Source organism: Acomys minous, assembly GCF_964271855.1.
Source record: "Acomys minous genome assembly, chromosome: 19".
NCBI classification, from domain to species: domain Eukaryota; kingdom Metazoa; phylum Chordata; class Mammalia; order Rodentia; family Muridae; genus Acomys; species Acomys minous.
Window position 1 is genome coordinate 58,369,940 of NC_140499.1, and position 15,629 is coordinate 58,385,568.

The 15,629-nt window shown below is 45.7% G+C and overlaps 1 protein-coding gene across 4 annotated transcripts in view; it reads left to right on the forward strand.

The window, feature by feature from the left end:
• SH3D19 (SH3 domain containing 19) overlaps positions 1–15,629 on the forward strand; it is a 157,165-nt gene that overhangs the window by 7,662 nt on the left and 133,874 nt on the right. The window lies entirely within an intron of this gene.

A 15,629-nucleotide genomic window follows, 5' to 3' on the forward strand; every position in this document is an offset into this window, starting at 1 on the left:
GCAGCAAGTCTCTCACAGATATTTAAACAAAAGTAGCAAAAGGCTGCCTTAAAACCAACACCATGTCAGGCAGTGTTCTAGGAGTGTCAGTGATACACCATTACAGAGAACGTACTGCCATGAGTGTTAGGGATAGCACAAAGGGCACAGAGGCTTGCTTTGTAGCCCACGCTGGCCTCAGACTGGTGATTTTCCTGCATGAGTCTCCAAAGTGCTGGCTTCGCAGGTGTGCTGGCCCTGTAATCATGCCCGGGACGCACGCAACCCACTTCTGCCAGGGTGTGTCCTTGCATTCTTCTTTGTCTTCTCCTCTCTGAGCCTTGCGCTTCTGTAACTTTATCAGCACATCACATTCTGGGGAGAACATGCGCACTCCGTTTTCATCCACAGTTTCAGCCTTGCGTCTAATCCCGTCTCAGTTAGCTTTGTTGGCCTTCAGCAGTTTACAGCATCTTTCTGGGCCTCTTGCTTTAGGATTTATGTGTTGGGCGTAGAGAGCTAGAGCTGGGGTGGAACTCAGCCTTGGCACACGCTGAGCAGGTGCCCTGCCCTGGCCCAGACAACTCAAGTTTCCTTAGTTTTTACTTAATGCACTTATTGTGTTGTAGGATGCCACTTAGCGTGCCGTCTTGCATTTACTTGTCATCCCTCTTTAGACTTCTTGTGGCTATGGCAGCTCCTTGGATTTTTCATGTTTTTGATGCCTTTGATGGTTTTGAGGAATACTGGTCAGATATTTTGTATAATGTGTCTCAATGGGCTTTGTCTGGCTTATTTTAGAGTTTGAGAAGCCACTTATTTACTTTGTTGTGTGAGGTAGTGCAGCCACGGGTGTGCCACAGTGGGCTTGCTCTCACTCTTCCCCTTGAAGCAGAGGGCCGGGTCTCTCGGTTCTGCCGCTGTGCACCTGGGTAGTTTTCCTGCCTCTGCCTTCTGTCTTCCTTAGCGTGTACTAGCTCATCTGGCTTTCTCTGTGATTCTGACCATCAAACCCAGGTCCTTTCCCACCAAGCCATCTCCCGGGCCCCTGTTGTTTTTCTGAAGATTAGACTGGCACCAGGAAGACCACAGGGGTGAGGCGCCATCTTTCTCCGGTATCAGGGATGTAGACTGTTCATCACTTATCCTGTGGTTGCTGACTTCCGTCCTGACTGTCAGGTTTCCACACTTCAGCTTTGCTCCCCACAACTTCTGTCCTGTATGAAGCGAAGGAAGTCTCTATGCAAGGCACCCCAACAGAAGACCTCTGACAGACCTTTCTCAGCATAAAGCATCTCCATACATTAAAAAAAAAAATTATTCTTCATGAAAGACCTTTTTGAACTTTTTTTTTCTTTTCATTTTTAGACAGAGTGTCATGTATTTTAGGCTGGCCTCAAAACTGCTATTTAGCCAAGAGTGACCTTGAACTTGTGATCTCTCTGCCAACAGTTTTTGAGTGCTGAGATTACAGGCAGCTGCCACTACTCCTGGTTTTCAAAGTTCTGGGACTCAAGCATCCTGCCAACCGCACAGCATTCCTAGCCCCAGGCTCACTATTTCCTACTCCCTGGGCAACTTCAGCTGTACAGATAAGTGGGATTTACTTTGGTCCCGGAGAATTTCAGTTCCTCCACCTTAAATCTTCCTTTAATTTCATCCCATGGTTTAAAAGGGAAAGACGGGAAACACACCTATCGACAGGGGCAGTGACTAATATGCATTCCTTTCCGTTTTGAAAATGGAGAGGAAGTCAGAGAGCAGGAGAGGGTTTGGAAAAACACCGGGCTCTGATGAGTCAGGGGACGTGTTACTGTTTTATTGTGCACTAGGTGTTGCCAGGCAGTGCACTAGTTGTCTTACCCTAGCGCTGTCGTGAGTCCTGTGAAGTGGGTACGACTGTTTCCTTCATTTTATGGATGGAGGGCTCAAGGCCTGCCAAGGGCAGATAACCCACTGGCAGTCACACAGACAGACAGTGACAGAACAGGCCTGGCCTACAGGCATTTATCCACCTAGTGCTCATCCCCTGCGTGGTCCTTGGTGACCGGAGCACTTGTGTTGCTGCGTGTGGCAGCGTAGTTACCTACGGAGCTGCTTCTAGCCTGCTAGGGAGCTGCAAGTGAGCATTGAGTGGGGCTTCTGTGAGTTTTGTTCTTTAAAGGGTTAACTCAAGGGGCTGGAGAGATGGCTCAGCAGTTAAGAGCACTGACTGCTCTTCCAGAGGACCTGGGTTCAAATGTCAGCACCCATGTGGGTGTCTAATAACTGTAAGTCCAGTTCCAGGAGATCTGGTGTCTTCTTTTGGACTCTAAGAGCACTGCATACATGGGGCGTACAAGGACATACACAGACATATGAGGAGGCAAAACACCTGCATATTAAAAAAAAAAAGAAGTCTCAGGTTTCAAAGTTTTTTCTTGTCACCTCAGCTTTCCCCTTCCAGCCATGTGTTGGTAAGCTTTCTGTCACTGTGACAAAATGCCCGAGACAGTCAATTGAAAGGAGGAAAGGTTTGCTTGACTCTTGAGTTCAGAAGTTTTGGTCGGTGCTCGCCTAGTCCCATTGCCCTCGTGCCTGCGGCCAGCACTTCTTGGCACAAGAAACCTCTCCTAACGGCAGCTGGAAGCAAAGAGAGAGAAGGCAAAGTACCAAGCCTCCAGTGACAAATCTTCCTTTTAGCAGGTCCCACCTCCTATTGGTTCCCCGCTTCCTACATGCACTGTAGGCTGCAGAGCAAGCAAGGACTCTGGGGTATATTCAGGATCCAAATGATGATAAAGATGTATTCACAGTAAATAAGATGTGTTCACAGAGCCAGGCGGTGGTGGTGCATGCCTTTGATCCCCGCACTCAGGAGGCAGAGGCAGGCTGACTTCTGTGAGTTTGAGGCCAGCCTGGTGTACAGAGTGAGTTCCAGGACAGCCAGGGCTACACAGAGAAACCATGTCTCAGAAAGAGAGAGAGAGAAAGAAAGAGAAAGAGAGAGAGAGAAAGGAAAAGGAAAGAAGGAAAGAAGAAAGAAAGAAAGAAAGAAAGAAAGAAAGAAAGAAAGAAAGAAAGATGTGTTCACAGTAGCTATCCCAGCCCCCAAGAGCAGAAAAATGGTTGTGGTGGAGCAGAACAGAGTCTGAGTTCCTAACGTAGTAGAGTCACCCTATGAACTTCTGTTTGCCTTGTTTCTGTGAGAGAGAAAAGAGCAACAGCAGCAGCAGAAAGTCAACTAAGCACCATTATCCCATGCCCCTTATCTGGGAATGGCCTCACCACTGCTTTTGCTTGCCTCCTCTTATCACTAAACTTTACAGCACTTTGTTAAAGCAAGAGTGCCTAGATCTGCGGCTGCAGAGTTGGCTCAGCTACTGGCTGCTTTTTGGACAACTGGGGTTCAGTTCCGGTACTCACACGGTGGCTCACAGTGGTCTGTAACGCCAGTCTGAGGGGGTCTGAAGCCCTTTTCTGGCCTCCCAGACATCAGGCATGCACATGGTGTATAGACATGACTGAAGGCAAAATGCACACACACACACACACACACACACACACACCACACACACACACCACACAACCAACCAAACACAAACACCTAGATCCTTGTAATATTTTTTGCTTTATTTTAGAGCCTTGGACAAATTACTTGTTTTCTGGGCCCCTGTTACTATTTCGGTTACCTCTATGTATTGGGAATTCAAGAGGTTAATAATGTCAAGCATGTCTATACGTTTGAGGTTCACTTGCACGATGTGTAATGTTAAGGGGTCCTGGTTACCTTTGGACGAGTCAGGAGAACCTACTATGTAGAATCTGGAAACAGCTTTTTTTTTTTTCTGGTCTTGGCATTTGCCTAGTGTCAGCTAAACTCAGAATAAATGAGTAACACCACGGAAGGAGGTGTTACTTTTCCTCGGATGCATTTGAACAGGTTGTCATTTCGCATCGCTGATGAAGACCTTGGTGCCAGCCTGAACTGCTGCTGGGTGGGGCTCTAGAGCTGCCACTTTTCAATATGGCTGCTTTCATTGCAACAGAGGTTTCTTTCCAGAAGTTACATTAGTCAAAGAGTCATTGTATTGGAAGATTGTTGTTGGTTTTTGTTTTTTTTTCCTCCCCTCCGAGACCTGATGAGTGCAAGGGGTACAGAAAGAGAGTGTTTGTACAAGATGTAGGGGATTCATTTCATTTCCTGAAGCAAATATCACCACTTCTAAGTCTTCCTTTGAAAGTGTTACGGCACCACCCGTGTCCGTGATCCCTTCTGATTCTGAGACCACACCCTTTGCTGTTCATTTCTTCATGAGGACTTGCCATATAGTACAGAAAGCTGGCGCTCTCCGGAGGCCACAGGTCTCTGAGCAGATTCTGTTGGACTTAGGGGGTGTGGTGGCTTGCTTTAAATGTGAGCTTATATTTGATTATTGATTGACTGACTGACTGACTGATTGATTGAGACAAGGTTTCTCTGTGTAGCCCTGACTGTCCTGGAACTCACTCCGTAAACCAGGCTGATCTCTAACTCACAGAGATCCACCTGCCTCTGCCTCCCATGTGCTGGGATTACAGGTGTGTGGCACTATGCCAGGCTTATGTTTGATTTTTAATTGGATGCTTGGTGTAAAGTGCTTTAATATCACAAACATGATTTTATCCTCTGTACCCTGTACTATTTCTTTTTTGTATAAATATTTCATTGTATAGCATATTTTCCATGTTCCTGTAGTAGCAGGAAGTCTGCAGTGCCTCTGAAATCTCATTATGTCCACAGATCATCTGGAGATCCTGCTAGAATACAGGTCCTGATTTAGTAGGTTTTACGGTTCTGAGTTTTCCCTTCCTTCGCCTCTTCTGTTCTTCCTTGTCCTTCCTTCCCTTCCCCTAACCTCTCCTTTCCCTCTGTGATGGTATCTTACTGTTTCCCAGGCTGGTTTTGAACTCCTGTACTCAAAGGATCCTCTTGCTACGTTAGCCTCCTGAATAGCTGCAGCTACAGGCTCCTGCCCCTGCACTGTGCATTTCTAACAAGCTTCAGGTGGCTCTGCTTGGTGGCTGTCCCTGGACCAAATCTGTGGATCAGGCTTTCCCTGTCTAGTTGTGGGGCAGGGGCTCTCAACTCCGGTAGAGTATTAAACTCAACTGGGGACACATCCCAACCCAGGGCTTTGCACATCTTTCTCTACTGAGCTACATCCTCTATCATTGCTTTGGAGACAGTGTCTTGATATGTAGCCCAAGCTGGCTTCAGACTTGTAGGCCTCAAGATTGAGGCCTCCAGCCTCCAGCTGCCCAGGGCTTAGGATTATAGGGGTGTACGTGTGCATGCGTGTGTGCATATGTCTATGCCCTACTGGTCTTGAGTTTTAAGCCATGACTTGCTTTACTGCCATTATATTTACTGGAGCTATTCTATTCTAACCCGATCCCTATGGACACAAGGTTGGAAAGCATCCTCTTCTGCTCATGGATTGCCCCATTGAGGGGAAACCATGGAAACCATTTATCTAAGGAGCTAGAACTTTATGCTTTCCTGTCTTATGTGAGTCCAAAGGCATTAGGTGGTTGTCATAGGGTACCATCGATATAACCTGCGCTGGCTCACACTGTTGGCTTGTCGCTTTGTGGCATTATATGGATATCAAGTCCGGCTTCCAGCGCCTTCCCAGCAGTCCTTAGGGATGGATGTTCTTGGCTGTCACCATAGCGGCTCTGCAGGGGGAGGGGCATGAGCTCCTCACACAGAGGGAGAACCAGGTGGCTGCACATCTGCCACAGCTTCTTGGAAGCAGGGGATCTGCCTGTACAGGAGGGAACAGCCATCGCGTCTCATCAAATTGACTTTAAAAATTTAACGTTCAGATTACATGTGTCTATTTAGCTATGAACGGGGATGCTAATCATGAAGTAAAGAGGGAGATTCCAGAAAGACGGTACCATTAGAAGTGTTTGCAGCTGGGCCGGGTGTGGTGGCACACGCCTTTAATCCCAGCACTTGGGAAGCAGAGACAGGTGGATCACTGTGAGTTCAAGGCCAGCCTTGTCTACAAAGTAAGTCCAGGACAGCCAAGGCTACACAGAGAAACCTTGTCTCAAAAAAAAAAAAAAAAAAAGTTTAGCATAGTGTGACAGGGTTAGAATCTCAACACTGAGGAAGCTGAGGCAGGAGGATTACAGAGTTTAAGGCCAACCTGGGCTAGGTCTACAAACAAACAAACCCAAAAAACCCAGCAACAACAAGCTCAAATAGTGATTGCAAAAGCTTGAAGCTCCCACTTCCCCAGCAAGCTGTAAGAAGAGACGTGTGTAAAAGATGGGGTGGGGGGGTCAACTTTAGAGACATTTCTGAGCATGCCTGCAGTATGGCCTGCACCTAGGGTCCTGGGAGGCTCAGGTGGAAGAATTGCTTGAGTCCAGCCTTGGCATCGCAGTCACTGTTTAAAAGAACAAAGCGTGGGCCGGAGAGAAGGTATAACGGTTAGGAGCATTTGCTGCTCTTCTGGAGGACCCGGATTCCCAGCACCCACATGGCAGCTCCTAGCTTCATGGGATCTGACACATTCATCCTCTGAGGGTACATACACACATATAAACACATAATCTAAAGTGATTAAATACATCCATATAAAGTATTTCTATAGACGAGTCTTGAGGAAGGCAAAGTGGTTGAGTAAAGGTGACAGGCGCCAAGCGTGACTCCATAAGTTCAGTCTCCAAAACCAACATCATGGGAAGAAGGGACCAACTCCCACTTTTCTCCTAACATTCACATGAGTGTCTTGGCATGACATCCCCATGCTCACAAAATAAATAAATAAAAATGTGATAAAAATGTAAAAATAGGTGAGTCTTGTGGGCTGTAGAGACAACTCAGTGTTAAGTGGCTGTTCTTTCAGAAGACCTGGGCTAGATTCCCAGCACCCACATGGTAGTTCACAACTACCCCTAACTCTAGTCCCCAGGCACCAGACGTGGGTGTGCCGCACAGAAAGGCAGACAAAACACCTATACAGGTAAAAGAAAAACATTTTTTTAAAAGGAGCATTACTTAGTTGAGCAACCACCCCTCATGCAGGCTCTCTGGGCGCCCTGCTTTTTGTAGAACACAGAAAAAGACCTTACACTTCCCCTCCCCCCCCCCATTGCATTTATTTATTTATCTTGTTGCTTATTTATTTATTTATTTTGATTTTTTTGAGACAGGGTTTCTCTGCATAGCCTTGGCTGTCCTGGACTCACTCTGTAGACCAGGCTGGCCTCGAACTCACAGCGATCCACCTGCCTCTGCCTCCCTGAGTGCTGGGATTATAGGCGTGCGCCACTATGCCTGTCTTGGTGCAATTTTAATTTTTTATTACTTTATTTATTTATTTATTTATTGGTGTTTTGAGACAGGGTTTCTCTGTGTAGCCCTGACTATACTGGATTCACTTTGTAGACCAGGCTGGCCTCAAACTCACAGAGATCCTCCTGCCTCTGCCTCCCGAGTGCTGGGATTACAAGTATGCACCACTATGCCTGGCTAGCTTGTTGCATTTTTAAAACGTGATTTCCCGGAACTATCTGGTCAGGGGATCCCATATTCTTCTTCTTAGTCAAAGTGACTAGAAAAAGAAGCTTCATTACCACATTGCTCAAACAAAGGCAGTAATTAGTAGTGTTAAAAAGGGAAGGTATGGGTAACAGCCAGGACGGTCAGCTAGCAGGGGGCCTGAGTCTTCTGCTTCAAGGCCCTATACTGTTTGAGTTGCTCCCACTGAGTGCCTCTTGTTTTTGAAAGTTAAAGAAGGGAAAATACATTTTAAACCCAAAGGGTGGGCATAGATCTGTGGCAGGGCTCAGCCTTAGCTGCCACGGGCCTGCGTTTGTGCTCAGTACAGAAACAGCAAAGAGAAACACAAGCAGCGCAGCAGTCACCCGGCTGCGTTTGTGTACTTACTTGTTCATCCTCCTGAGATGAGTTACTGTAAAAAGTAACAGAAAATGCTGTCTCGTTGATAAAAGGGATGATTGATAAACTGTCGCGCATATGATGGTAGGAAGGGGGCATGTAATTGTGTTTCCACGCAAGCTTATTTTTCAAAACGCTGGCTAATTTATCATTTGTTCATGAGTTTGGTCTTGTGCTATGTACTTGTTTTCACAAACGCTATAATCATTTGAAAAGCAAATCCTCATTTATAATCAAACTCTCACTTGTATAATATAATTAAAAACCCCAAGTATTTTCTGCTTTTTTTTTTTAATGTGTATTTTCTCTTTTTCTTGTGACCCAACAGAACTTCTTCTGAGCACTAGACTTAGGAGACATGCATTCTAAACATTCAATCTGGGAGTTAACAGAGCACACCTTTAATCCGAGCAGAAGCAGAGGGGGCCAGACCTCTGTGAGTTTGAGGCCAGCCTGGACTACATAGTTCCAGGACAGCCAGGGTTACAAAGAGAGACCCTCTTTCAAAAAGCAAAAACTAAACTAAATGGTCAGCCTCCCTGGTTGGTTAGCGTTAGCTGTCAGTCTGCATCAACCTCCCTGGTTGGTTAGCGTTAGCTGTCAGTCTGCATCAACCTCCCTGGTTGGTTAGCGTTAGCTGTCAGTCTGGCTTCTGAGGGCACTGCATGGACGTGGTGCACAGGTATACATGCAAACAAAAATGCTCATACTCATGAAAAGGAAAATAACTAAAGGAAGGAAGCTAAATACCAACTATATGGCCATGACTCACTCAGAATCTTCATTGACGAATATGAAGGCTATGGACCCAGGCCCCAAGTTAGGACTATTATAACTGTTTTTGTTCGTTTGTTTGTTTGTTTTTTGGTTTTGGCACACAGCCACACACATTCATTTACATATTATCTATGGCTTGAAATACTTGGGGTCGTGGCCCTTTTTAGAGGACACGTTTGCCTAATTCCTGTACCATCAAGTTTCCTTTCAGGCTTAAAATTCTTGGTTCCAGATTTGGATGTATTGGGCAATAGCCTCACCAGCCCTTTCTTCTTAGTGAATTATTAGAAAAACTCAGCTGGAGGAGGGGAAATGCCATAAGTTATACATTATTGTTTGCTGGCCACCCGAACCTGACACGATTTCTCACTACTGCTGTGGTTTAAGGAAGCTTTAACTCTCATCACCGTATGCAGCTGGAGAGGTGCAGACGCAGGCTCACCCTGGCACTCCCCTGGGATCCTGGCTGAAGGAGCAACCCCTGCGTGAGTAAGGACAATGGACAGAAATCTGAGTGCCAGCGTTTGAAGCCTCTGCTCAGTTCTCACATGTCTTTGGCTAACTAATCCAGTATTAATGGCACCGGGCGGTTACGTTCTCCTGTGGGAGGCCCTGCTAGGCATGGGTAATCCACTGACGGGAAGTAGTGATGGTCAGAGGAAGAAATGGCGACGTCTTCCATGCCTTGCTCAAAGCTTTGCTGGGGTGAGGATACTGAAAACTGTTGGCAGAAAGCTGCTTTGAATCCGTTTGTGCGATGCTGTTCACAAACTCCCTGAGGTTAAGAAGTAACTAGAAATCTGCCCAGTGGGCTTTTGGAATGTACTAGTTTCCGTAACTTGCTTATTCAAAGCTCAGTAAGTATGGAGTGTGTTTTTAGAAGTTTAAAGTAGCAGCATGAAGGCGTTAGATCAGGCCCGTACAGAACGACTTGGTTACTGAACGGGGCTCTCCAAATGGATTAACATATTCTTTCTTCTACGACACTGACTTAGAAGTCTCAGAAGCAAGTGTGCATTTATTTTCTTTGTTTGTGGTCTTTCCGAATTAAAAATAGCTTCATTGAACTCCTAGAGGACTAGGATATTTCTCCTAAAATCCAAATACTTGCCTTTGATGATGTTCCACCAATTTCTAATTCCCCAAAGCCAAAATAATTTTATTGTGCTAAACCCACTGACACAAAATTTCACTGACCGAACAGCTGCTGTCATTTCTCTTTACCTCGCCTATCGATAATGGAATTTTTAGTAAAATCAATCAACTCGAAAGCTTTATAGTTGTTATGGTACATATTTCTGTTCAGGCTAATTTAAAAAAAAAAACTTAGCTTTAAAAGATGAGCACTGTTTGTTCCAACATTTCAAAAGGAGTCATGGGACAACAGGCAAGTCCTTAAGCCAGCTCAGAGGGTGACAGTGAGAGTGCTGCAAGGCCACAGAGGGTTTGGACCATCCATGTTGGTCACATCTGTGATGTTGCTTTTCTTTCAATAGCCAGAATTTGGGGAAATGATTTCTTTTTAGAATAAATGATCCTTGGCTGGCTCCTTTGACCTCACTAATGGGGTTCTGTTCTTTTAGGGCTTCTTGAATGTTTTGAGAATTATAATATGTGAATGTGCATTTTTTGTTGGCAATGTGAAGAAGATAGTTGAAGGAGAGATAAACCAGTTTTTTATGATCCCAAGTGTGGGATCGGACCTGTCTTATGAGAACGGGTGAGGTTAATCCACTAGAAGACAAACCACTTTGTGCAGGAGCTTGATTGTTGCCAGCTGAAAAGATCCCGTGAACAGACTCTGGGAGGAGATATATAAATGAGCCCAGAACTGGAGGCAGAGCCTTTGGAGACTTGGGATAGTTTTGGCTGTTCATCGCTCCACTTCGAGACGCTCCTGGAGAGAACTGCTCGGGGGAAGGCTTCAGGGCTCCGGCTCCTGCTGAGGTTCGGGTTCTGGTTACTCCAGGTTCCAGCAGAAGAAATCCTGCTGATTACGCGAGGAGAATCGTTCCTCAGAACTGATATCCTTACAGTTTTGTTATTGTGTTTTTGTTTTTTTTTTTGTTTTTTTTTTTTAGGTTTTTCGAGGCAGGGTTTGTCTGTGTAGCCTTGGCTGTCCTGGTGTTATTGTGTTCTTTAATCCTCTTTTCCTATTGTTTTGGTTAGTCGGGTTGTAAGGGATGTACGCTCAGTTAATAAGTTCATAATAAAATATATTTGCTAAGAAAGTTGAGCCTACAGATAGTCTATATTGGAAAGGTTCTTTCTTATTTCCCTTCCTCTGCTCCTCCTCTTCATCTATTGTATATCTACTTGGATAACTAAAAGGTCTTTCTAATTGAATATATCTATATTAGTTTCCTATTGCTTTTGTAATGATAAAAGCTTAAAAACAACATGAAATTAAGACTGTATATAGTTCTGGCGGCCCAAAGTCTAAAACGACTCTCACTGCATTTTTTTTTTTTTATGTCTGCCAGGGTGGCATTTCATCTGTAGGCCGCCCAGATAGGCTTTACTTTTTATTTACTTAGAGACAGGGTTTCACTGTGCAACTCTGGCTGGACCCAAACACTCTATAGACCACACTAGTCTTGAAGTCACAGAGATCTTCCTGCCTCTTTCTCCACAGCGCCAGGATTAGGTGTACACTGCCATACATGGAGAGTTGACCTTCTAGATTTTAGGAGCCACGAATATTCCTTGGGTTATGGTCCCTTGCTTCATCACCAAGGCAACATCTTTGCTTCTCCACTACCTACATCTTCTGTGTCATGTTGTCCCAAGAGCATCTCTGACCCTGACTCCCCTTCCTTAATCTTGTCAATAAGCGCTGTCATTACTTAGGGTCAACTACATAACCCAGGATAATTTCCCCACTCTGTGGTGCCTGATTGTATGTGCAACTTCCCTTCTCTATGTATGAAAACATATTTACAGGCTGTGGGGATTCAGATAAGGGAATCCTTGTGGGAGGCAAGGATTCATCTCGTTGCCTAATTTGATAGCACAATAAATCCATCCCACCTCTTCCTCCCCCAAATTCATTTGATGGTACAACCACCACGAGGCCAGCGACCCGTGAGCCTCGCCATCCTTAATTTCTCTCCTCTCTTTCCCATCCTCCTGTCTCCACTCCTACCACTGACTCCCAGATCCCATCCACAGCTGGCCAGGTGTTGTCTTGTTGCCACCATCCGGTTATATCCAGTTTTATCCTCTTCATTAATTTCCACTAAGTGCAGAATGAATGTTGTTAGCATCCCAGATCCCCTAGGCTGGCTCCCCCGCCCCTTTCTTTCACTCTTGGGTGTTCTGAGTTAATTACAGCACAATACTGTGTAGGCTAAGTGTCACAAGTGTCGCACCCGGTGCCACAGGACTAGATCTCAATTGCACCCCTTAAGCCATATGGAGATGGGAGTGACTCTTGCATCGCAGAAGACACTGGAGAGAATTTGGGTCGGCTGAAGATAATTATCTGGAAAGGCCATTAGGATTGCCATTAAAGATGTCAGTCGCTTTGCTCATCGGATTGCATCTTTCCTGTCGATTCTTGGAGATAGAGAGTGAAACTGAGCTCTGATGTTCTGGTCCCTTCCCTCCGTTCCTGAAGGAAGGGTGTGCTTTAACAAGTTGCAGATGACTCCTTTCTATTATGTGAAGAGACTGTATCTTGTCGGAGTGGCTGGGGGGGATTGCCATACCCACCAGCAGAACAAGGCATCTGAGAAAGTGAACTGCTGCCATTGAAATAGTAGCTGCGTGTATGGCACAACGAAATCAAGGGGAAAGCTAGGCCATTACCTGACGCACTCTGCTACAAAGGAAAAAAAAAAACCTGGACATCACGATCTATACAAGTCCCCCCCTCCCACTCTTACAGAAAAAGTGTTATTTACTAGCTTTTCAGCACTTTTAATTTTGTTAAAATCCTACCTTAATTAAAAATTTCTCAAGACAGCTGAAAATGAAAGGTAGGGCATATGAAAATGAGATACCCCAAGAAGTAAAGTATTCTGCAAATTAAAATCGATTTTAAATCAGAAGTGCTGTATTGAGCCCTCCCACAGCGGGGGATAAAGATGCCCTTGCTTCTGTCCTCCTCCACTCTGTCAGTGTGACAGCGCTGACCACATTAGCTGCCAGTGACTGCTTGACATTTCAGTTTTGTGAATACAAATGTCTATTGATTTTTTACCCCCTTCAGTTATGTATTAACAAGTTCCATATCCCACCTTTTGGTTTATACTTTCCATTTTGTGTTTTAGCAACTGAAACAGAAGATGTATATAATGACTTTGAGTCTGGTTTTGAAATTCAATCACAGGAATTGTTCACATCTTTAGAGAGCCCCAGATATATCACAAACAAGTCGATATTTAAGTTAAGCCGAAGATAAACTTCCCTGTTCATTTTCAGAAAGCCCGCTTTAATGAGAGATAACTCGTGTGCTCTGCAGTTCACCCTTTGCCTGTTAATTTTTCTCTCCTGGCATTGGGGGATAGGACCCAGAGCTCTGCTTATCATGACAAGTGTTCTACCATTGAGCCACAAGCCCTAATTTTAAAAAACCATTTCCTGTGGTGCCTTTAATGTGTTTTCTCAGTGGTCTTTGTTTCCTTTTCTAAGCAGTAGACAGAAATAAGTGCATTGAGATGTACAAAAGCAGGGTATTTTAGGTATGGAGGGCAGAGAAAATAAGGTCCACCAGGTGGAAAGGGGCTGAGGAACCTGCTCTGGGTCTCTTAATGCTGGATTTTTAACTCAGTGTTAAAGAAGTAAGCTGTGCCTTTCTCGGCTCACCGTGGCAAGTGGGGTCTTGCTGTAAGGACAGTGCAGACAAGAAACAGGAGAGGAAGAGAAACACCTGTCAGGCGTAGCCCTGTACTCTTCTTACCTGACTCTTTGGTTTTGTTTTTCTCCGTCAGCCTTTCCTGTACATGGCTTTTGTTTTGTTTGTTCTGCGGTTGATGTCCTTACTCCCTCCCCAGGCCGTAGACTCCTTGAAGGCAGGCTTAGTGTCTCGCAGGCTCTGCTGTTTCTCTGGTGTCTGTGGCGTGGTAGGCACTTGATACTGTGGAACGGACACTCTGACTCACTTCAGACTTCCCCAGGAGAAGACCCTGCTGTGTTGTCCATGGCCTTAGTGTACATCTCTTAGGCAAGACGCCCGGCCGCTGTTCAGCCAGGCTCCCATTCCTGCTCTGTCCCATCGAGTGAGACATGGTCCTTTTGAGAGCTTTCCTTCCACTTGGACCTTGCCCCTGCTAAAGGCTTAAGCCTTGATTCCTGGTTCATAAAAACCATGTTGCCAGATCCTGTGCCGTGGAGCTGCCGCTTCTCATGTCGAGGAAGCAGTATTTTGGTGGGCTTGCCTTCTGGCTCCGGCTCACGCCTGTACTTTCTACACCACCATGGCCATTGGTGGTAGTCCATCTTTCCTCCTCCGTTTCCTTCCTAAGCAGCCTTCCCTGTGCTTTGTGATGGCCAGGCAGGAGGAGCGCCAGTTCCTCCTTTCCTCCTTTCACTTAATGAACATCCGGAAACACCTTTAATCTCAGCACTTGGGAGGCAGAGGCAGATGGATTGCTGTGAGTTCGAGGCCAGCCTAGTCTACAAAGTGAGTCCAGGACAGCCAGGGCTACACAGAGAAACCCTGTCTCAACATTCCCCCCCCCCAAAAAAAAGAATTATATCCGATTCTGACTTGTCTCAGTAAACAAAATAATCAATTCTTGCTGAGGATTTAAGGAAGGCAAAACTCGGCTGGGTGTTTTTCATTCTTTTGTTAAGATAGTTAGCAAGGCTGGGGTACAGTTGTGGGTGAAAACCAAAATTCTTACTCTCGTAGGCCTCACGTTTTGTTAAGACAGACACAGTAATTACACAGCTCCGTAAAGCAGTGCTAGGTTATAGGCATGTTGAGTTCTGTGAAGGAGGACTCCATCTTGCTGCGCTAATGTTTAGTATTAAGATTTGCTCTGGTCAGGAGAGCCGACAACAGCTTCTTTCAGAAAGTGAAGGGTAGCTTGAGGTTGGAAGTCATGGTAAGATCTCCCCATGCGAGGGACAGCAGCAGGGAGAGGGGACACAGACACAGAAGTCTGATGCTGGCCGGGGGTGGGGGTGGGGCGTGGATGGAAGAGCTGGGGAGGTAGAGCGATCGACATCAGCCGAGGTTAAGGGCACATTTGAGGGCTCTGTAGATGACCCTGTGGAGGACTTCTCCTTAGTCTCGGAAAAAACAAGATGCCTTTGAAGTGCTTCGAGCACGAGAAATAGAGAGACAGGCATTAAAAAGCATTTTTACTTTAAAACGCTGGTGTGGACACCGTGGAAAGTCGGGAGTTGGGTATAAAGTTGCGGCATAAGAAAGGACACGGAAACAGCAGTCAGGACGCTGTAGTGGCAGATGCACAGGTGGGGTTAAAAAGCTTAAGTGAGTCTTCAAAAGTTTGTTTATATGTTTGGTATATGGAGCTGAGTGCATGTGCCACCTGTGCGTCTGGAGATCAGAGGACAGCTCCTGGGGAATTGGTTCTTTCCTTGTGGTCCCCAAGGGCTGAACTCAGAGGCTTGGTGGCAAGTGTCCCTCCCTGCGGAGGCGTCCTGCTGGCTCGGATCTTAAGTTTCCAAGTCCACCCTCACTGTCCTGCTTGCCCTTTTCCTCATTTCAGACGGTGCCCCTGTAGCTTCCAGTGCCCTGAACTCCTCCCTCACCTTCCTAAGAGCTGTGGTTACAAGCATGTGCCATGCCTGGCTTTCACACTCGCTTTCTACTTAATGTACTTATTTACCGAAAAAATTACTTTCGCAAGTTGACTTACCATAAAAGGCACAGATGCAATAAACAAGCCAAATGAGAAATAAAGGCCGGCTCAAAAGCGTAAAAATCAAATTACACCAGAAAATCAACAAGAAAGAGAAG